Genomic DNA, 7,843 nt, shown 5'->3' with positions numbered 1-7,843 from the left:
TCCTACTTCTGCTTTTTGTTCTAATCAGGCCTTCAACTGACTAGATGATGCCCACACACATTGGACAGGACAACTACTTTACTGAGTCCACCAATTTAAATGCAAATCTCATTCAGAAACACTCTCATAGACATACCCAGAAATTATAATTAATGTGGTCAGACAACTTGACACTTAAATTTAACCATCACAAACCTGATATGAGTCTCTATTTACTCAAGTCATTAGGTCTCAACGTAAAGTTGTATAGAATTTTTCATGAAGTTCACATTCATTTTTTATAGTTACACCAGAGTACTACTAATTTTTTGTTATTGTTATGGATGGGGTATATTTTTCATTATATTTCTATGTTATTATGATGATGTAGAATTTTTCATAATATTTACTTATTTTTCGTTCTCAGCAATAAAATGCATTTTAAGTTGTGATAATTTTTTTCAGATAATTTTCTGAATTTTTATGTACACAATAATATATTTTGCAAATAATGGTAATTTTCTCTACCACTTTCCAATAGTTACATGTCATTTTGTTTTCCACATTATTCCATAGGCTAGGACTAGCACAGCAATACCAAAAAGCAAGGTAGGAACATCACCTTTGTATGATTTCAGAATTAGAGATGTCAATTCAGTATTTGATAATATAGATAATACAAAGGTATTCATTATTGTGTTAAGCAAGGATCTTTATATTTTCCATCCATTCATTTTTAATTAGAGTTAATATTTCCTTTTATCAATGCCTTTTTGGTATATTGTTCTATTTTTATTTATTTATTTTTTTATTTTATTTTTTTAAGATTTTATTTATTTGACAGAGAGAAACACAGTGAGAGAGGGAACACAAGCAGGGGGAGTGAGAGAGGGAGAAGCAGGCTTCCCATGGAGCAGGGAGCCCAATGCGGGGCTCGATCCCAGGACCCTGGGATCATGACCTGAGCCAAAGGCAGACGCTTACCGACTGAGCCACCCAGGCGCCCCCATTGTTCCATTTTTATATTTTTAAATCTCCCATTACCTCAAACCCTGTAAGTATTGAAAGATTGTCATCTGCAGTCTGATGATTTTCTAACCTTTTACAAATTTGAGAATATGATGCTATGTTAGAAGAGAACAACATCAAACTACTCTTTAGAATATATTGATCTGTTTATTGGCCAGTATGCTCTAAGGGCCATTTCCTACTTTCCTCTTGCTATATTCTGTCTCAGGGGACTCAGTCCCACAACTACAAAGCCCATGCTCCCTTACCAATTAGCATCTGACTGATGCTGTCAGATCAATTCTATCAATGGGAGCAACTAGCAGTATATGTGAAGGTGAGTGGAGAGTGGAGACCAGATTCTAGGCTATTTCTTCCACCTCTCTGCTTCAGATTGCCTTTTTGATGTGGTTCCATATCCTTGTGGTTGTAACTGCCAGAAGTGTTCCTCCTTCCTAAGTCCCAGTTCCTCCCAGGAGGCCCTTACTCTTGTTTCTTTGTACCACTGCTTCCTATCCTTGCCCCTCTAGTACTAGGTTAACAGTGGCTTCCTCCTGTGCTAATAGCCAGATTGCCTCATGGTCCCCTGTTCACCCTTTCAGTTCTTCTAATGCTTTTTGGTCATGATATTCCCAATATTAAATTCCCTCTATTGAACTCTATAGCTTAAATTCTCTCTGCCTGGTTTCTGACTGATGTATGCTTTTAAATTAAAATTGTTATTTAATAATCAGATGAACAGGTGATGGGGCAAAAATCATCTAAAAGTCATAATTATAAGAAAAAATTAAAATATAAGTTGAAAATAGAGACATCAACATTTCCTTCCGCTCTTCTTTATATCTAATTCCAGCATCCAACTAAAAAAGCATTTTAATATCTAGTAAATGAAATAACATTATAAAAAGGGAGATTCACCAGCTCATATATATTGATTTGTGTACCTTAATTCTCAGTCTAAATCTATAAAGTGGTTTGCCTCATATGTACCAGAAAAATCATTTAGCCTAATTCTATTTATGTTTGATAAATAATATATAATCAGTGGTACCAGAAGAACATTTTATGAGGCCATGAGTATTAGAAAAGCTTTCCTAATTTGAAAGTATGTTTTCGGGGCACCTGGGTGGCTCAGTCATTAAGTGTCTGCCTTTGGCTCAGGTCATGATCTCAGGGTCCTGGGATAGGGAGCCTGCTTCTCCCTCTCCCTCTCCCTCTACTTGCTGTTCTGCCTGCTTGTGCTCTCTCTCTGTGTGTCAAATAAATAAATAAAATCTTTAAAAAAATAAAAAAAATAAAAGTATATTTTCATCAAAAGTCCTCAGGATACACGAGTAAACACAGAAGTATCATAAAATAAAAAAGTAACTCTCAACCATATTGTTTTTGTAGTTTTAATATATGATCTTATATTTTTAACATACTTTTCTTAGATTAGTCATGTTAACTTTTTAAAAAGCCCATTTTCATATTTTATGGGGAAGGCAGAATGAAATTCACAAATGCAAGTATATCTTAAAATTGGATTCATTTGCTAATACTTTTTTTTAAAAGATTTTATTTATTCATTTGAGACACAGAGATACAGAGAGAGAGAGCATGAGCAGGGAGAGAGGCAGAGGGAGAAGGAGAAGCAGGCTCCCTGCTGAGCCAGGAGCCCGATGTGGGGCTCGATCCCAGGACCCTGGAATCATGACCTGAGCCGAAGGCAGATGCTTAACCATCTGAGCCACCCAGGCGCCCCTGCTAATACTTTTAGATGGAAAATGGAAAGAAATTAATATGTGAGAATATATGGATAGCTGAATTATCAGCATTGATCTAAGTGAATTTATTACTTTTATTTTCTGTTTCAGCACATGATTATAAATAATTTGGTTTTATATCCCTTTATTGAACTAGACTTGTTTTGCATCTGCGCTTTCCTTCAAAATTGGCCTTTATTTAAATAATCAAAAGACTTCTGCTAATACATCCAACTCATATAGAACTTAATCTCATTAAATTAATTAAAATTATTCTAACAACATAATTCATAAGCCTTTGAGTAGAGGTAATGCCATAAGTTAGTTTACTTTGGAAAACTACCTTTATTTGAAGGTCCAATTTTGAGAGAATTTGGATTTATTATATTATGTATTATAATAATAAACTCAATATCAGGAATTATAATTATCAGTAAATTTTTAAATAGGGTCAGCATGTAAGTTTTCATAATGCATGGAAGGAAATAAAATCTGAAATATTCAGAAGTGTATTTGAAAGTCACTTTGAAGATTGTAAGATTGCCACAAAAAAGAAACAACTGCTGCATCTCCTTAATGCAGTCTTCTTTCTTTGATGAGTTTTCAAAAAAGATATATTTAATTACTTTCACCCCCTTCACCTCTTTTTTCCATATCTGTTCATGCCATTTCTGCCCAAGACTTTTATTTGAATCATTTAAGGATTCTATTTAAAAATGAGGCATGTGGTAGTGAAGAAAACCTAGAAATGATGCATTCTCCCCTGGGAAACAGAATGGAGAGGAAACATGGAATTGGACGTGGAATTGGCTTATAGGCACATCCTTTGCTGGGATGAGGGGAAAGACACACCAACTTCTCAAAGCTATGCTGTTGTCCATCAGTCCTTTTATCCTCAGGACTCTGAAGACTTAATGTCATTGTCTCTAACAGCTAACTCACCACACTGTTACAAAAGTATCTCTTTATTGGACAGATATTACCATGGGACTTTGGTATCCCTGAGAACATGGACAGCATGTTCTATATCTCCGGTAGATAGGATGGTGCCTGCCACATGACATATATTTAATAAAACTTGTTAAGTAAAGTGATTAAGTGCCCAGCTAAGAAGTGTAGCACGGTGTAGGATTTCCAATATGTCACTACTTTTTTTGAGTTGTTTCTAGAATGGTTTCTAGTATGATTTCCTAGAGACACACATAGATAACCATCCACTTCACCAGCAGCTAAGTGTGTTTAACTTTTTGCTTAGCCTTTATATTAAGTTATATATTTTAATACTGATTTAAAAGGACCTGGAAATAATCTTTTCACAGCCAGAAACAAATAGAATTTAATGGCTATCAGAAACTTACAAAAAGCTTTCTTACATATTATTGAATATATAATCCTTGTTAAGCCTGCACCAATTTCTGTATTTTCTAGATAAAGTTTCATATATAATCTTTGCCCTGGGAAATTTACAGGCAAAGGAAGCCTAAGTAGAAATGGCACACACATTTTTGTCAACACTTAATGTGTCAATATTATAAGATGATGACTAAGAAAGCCCTATAAAGTTTACTGAAATGGTAGATTGCATAATCTAGGACCTGCATCCCAATACATATAACTAAAAAATTTGGAGAAGAATAAACATATAATCAGAAAACTAACAACATAATGAGGAAATAGAAAGCCAATATTTTGGAGAAGGCAGAAATTCATAGGTGAAAGCAGTACTTGCAATGCTACCCTTTGCAGGTGGCTAGGAGGCCAACAATGGCTGTGCTAGGCTCAAAGGCTAAGTGATCAAAAGATGAATTCCAGATCCTGCCAAGATGGAGAACCATTTTGTAACCTATCCCTCATTTAGGATAATTCCTGGGATCCTGTAAAAGAGGAGTAATTACGAACCAGAAAGAAACCTGCCCTTGCAAGGACTGAAGCACAGTTTTAGGTCATCTAGTCTCTCAAAAATCTCAAACTCTAAAATTGGATTATGGTGATCTTAGATTGCTAATGCCTCCAAACACCTGGCAGTGGCAGGGGCGGGGGCGGGGGGTTGGGTAAGCTCCCTGAAAGCTGTTAGCACAAATACATGAAATCATCATATTCATGTGCAGAACACAATAAAATGTCTAAATAAGTATCCAAACAAATGATCTATATACAATAAAAAATAACCAATACAAAGGAGACAAGATGATTGAAAGTCCTACAATTAGTACAGATACTATATATGACTGACACACAGAGAGTATAAAACAGCTATGTCATCCATGATCACAGAGATAAGTGCTGAACTTAAAATATTCAGCAAGAAACAGCAAAGTATAAAAAGTAACAATACAATTTCAAAAAGAACCAATCAGAAATTCTAGAACTAAAAGATACAATGACCAAAATTAAGAAGATAAAGGGTGGATTTTATGGCTTATTTAATTCAGCTGCAAAAAACAAAACAAAATGAAACAAAACAAAACAAAACAAAAAAACTATTGTTATTTGTAAGACAGATCAGAAGAAACTACCCAGAATGAATCAGGAAGAGAAAAAAGTAAATGAAATACAGAAGAAAGACTAAGAGACAAAGAATACAATTAAAAGTTTTAAAATACATTTAATGGGAGTTCAGCAGAAGAGAGAAAGAAAATGGGATTTAAAAAAGGCTATAAATTTTCCAAAACTAATAGAACCTATCAATCCACACATTCAAGAATCCCAATGAATCCCACAAAAGATAAAAGAAATTCAGGCATATGTACACTAAATCTGTGGAAAATCAAAGCAAAAAATAAACATCTTTAAAAAAGCTCATGGGAGAATCACATTTAAAGGATCAACAGTTTAAAGGGCAGCTGCCTTTGTAACATCAACAATGAAAGCCAGGAGCCAATGGAATTATAGCTTCAAAGTATTAAAATAAAATGATCACCAATATAGAATTACATATTCTACAAAAATATCTGTCAACAATGAACAGGAAATAAAGACATAGACTGACAAACAGAAATCATGAGAATCTATCACTAGCCATCTCACAATAAAGAAAATAACAAAAAGTGTTTCTAAGGTAAAAAAAATAGAAAGAAAGAAAGAAAGAAAGAAAGAAAGAAAGAAAGAAAGAAAGAAAGAAAGAAAGAAAGAAAGAAGAAAGAAAGAAAGAAAGAAAGAAAGAAAGAAAGAAAGAAAGAAAGAAAGAAAGAAAGAAAGAAAAAACAAACCCTAAATATAAAGTCTGAGATGCAGGAAGGAAGTAAAACCATAAATATGATTAAATCTAAATCAACACAGAGTACATGAAATAAAAATAACAATAGCTGCCAGTGCTTAACATTAAAGAATTAAACCCCATAGAAATAATATATACATAAATAAAAAATGGAGGTAATTATAGTTAAAGTAAACTACATTGCCCACATTTTCTTAGAAGAGGGTAAAAACCAACAAATATTAGTCTTTGGTAATTCAGGGATGCATGCTGTAATTTCTAGATAAAAGGGAATTGAAGAAATAAAGAATATTAAACTATAAATATCATAGAAAGGGAAAAAGAAATAATACAATGTTTAACTCAAAAAAATGTAAAGAAGGAGAGAAGGCTTCATAAAACAAGTAGGACAATATGAATGCAAATAATAAGTGAGTATTTATAAACCTCAATACACTAGTTTATTAAAGAAATGTAATGAATGCACTAATTAAAGGAAAAGAGATTCAGACTTGATTTAAAAAAAATCAACCATATGTTGGGAAACCTGGGTGGCTCAGTTGATTAAGCATCCAACTCTTGATTTTGGCTCAGGTCATGATCTCAGGATTGTGAGACTGAGCCCCACGGTGGGCTCCACATTGGGTGTGGAGTCTGCTTAAGATTTTCTCTCTCCCCCTCTCCCTCTGCCCACCCCCGTCCCCCCCAACAAATAAACCATATGCAATTTACAAGGGAGTTATCTGAAACAAAAGTATACAACAATATTGAAAAAGCAAAAAAAAAAAAAAAAAAAAAAAAGAAAAAGCATAGAAAAAGTAAACATACCATGTAAATACCAATCAAAATAAGTATGGCTATATTAATATTAGATAAAATATATTTCAAAGCTAAAAAGCAACATTAGATATAAAGATTATTTCTGAATGATCAAAAGTTTGATTTGCTGGGAAGACGAAACAATTCTAAATCGTTACACCTCAAATAATATGTACTCTGCATATATAGGCAAAATTTGACAAAATTGTAAGAAGGCATAGAAAAATCTATAAAAATAGTGAAAGATTTTAGTATACTTCCCTGAACTGAGAGATCAAGCAGGCAAAACATTTATAAAATACAGAATATTTTAAGAGTTTTATATTTGATGTAAAGGATATACAGAGAACATTTTATCCAATGAATTCATCACACACATTTTTTCAGGCACACAGGGAACATTTAAAATCACTAAGTATACATACCAGGCCACAAAATAACTTTAAGAAAATTTCAGATAATTAAAATAATGAAAACCATAGTCACTAATCATTTTAATTAAATGAAAATATCAATAATAAATAAATAAAAATCTCCCATAACTTTAGAAATTATAAATACATTTTTAAATAAACCATGGAGAAAGGGAAAAAACAAAACAGAGATTAGAATGTATTTTGAAGTGAATGAAAATAAAAATACAGCATAACATTTACAGAATACTCAACATATAGGGAATGTTGCAGTTTAAAACTATATTTTAGAGAAGAGGAGAGGGTGAAAGTTGATGAGCTAACAAAAAATAGTATCCATCTCAAGAAAATAGCAAAGAAAAGCAAAATAAACCCAAAGAATATAAAACAAAGCATTTGATAGATAAGAAAAGAAAAAAATCAATAAAATAAAGTTCAAATACACAATAAAGTACCAACAAACTAAAAGCTAATTCCCTAAAAAGATTAATTAAATGGATAAACTCTTGACAAGAGAGATCAAGAAAAATAAAGTGAAAGCATAAAAAACCACTGTTAGAATAAAAAAGGAATATCACTACAGATCCAACACACATCAAAAATACTGTATTACAGAAAACTTATTAAAGTTTTGTAGTTCTGTAAACTTATGCTAGATGAATTCCTAGAAAAGTGCATCTTCC

Source organism: Neomonachus schauinslandi, chromosome X, assembly GCF_002201575.2.
Source record: "Neomonachus schauinslandi chromosome X, ASM220157v2, whole genome shotgun sequence".
Classification (NCBI taxonomy): domain Eukaryota; kingdom Metazoa; phylum Chordata; class Mammalia; order Carnivora; family Phocidae; genus Neomonachus; species Neomonachus schauinslandi.
Note: the sequence above shows the minus strand (reverse complement) of the source record.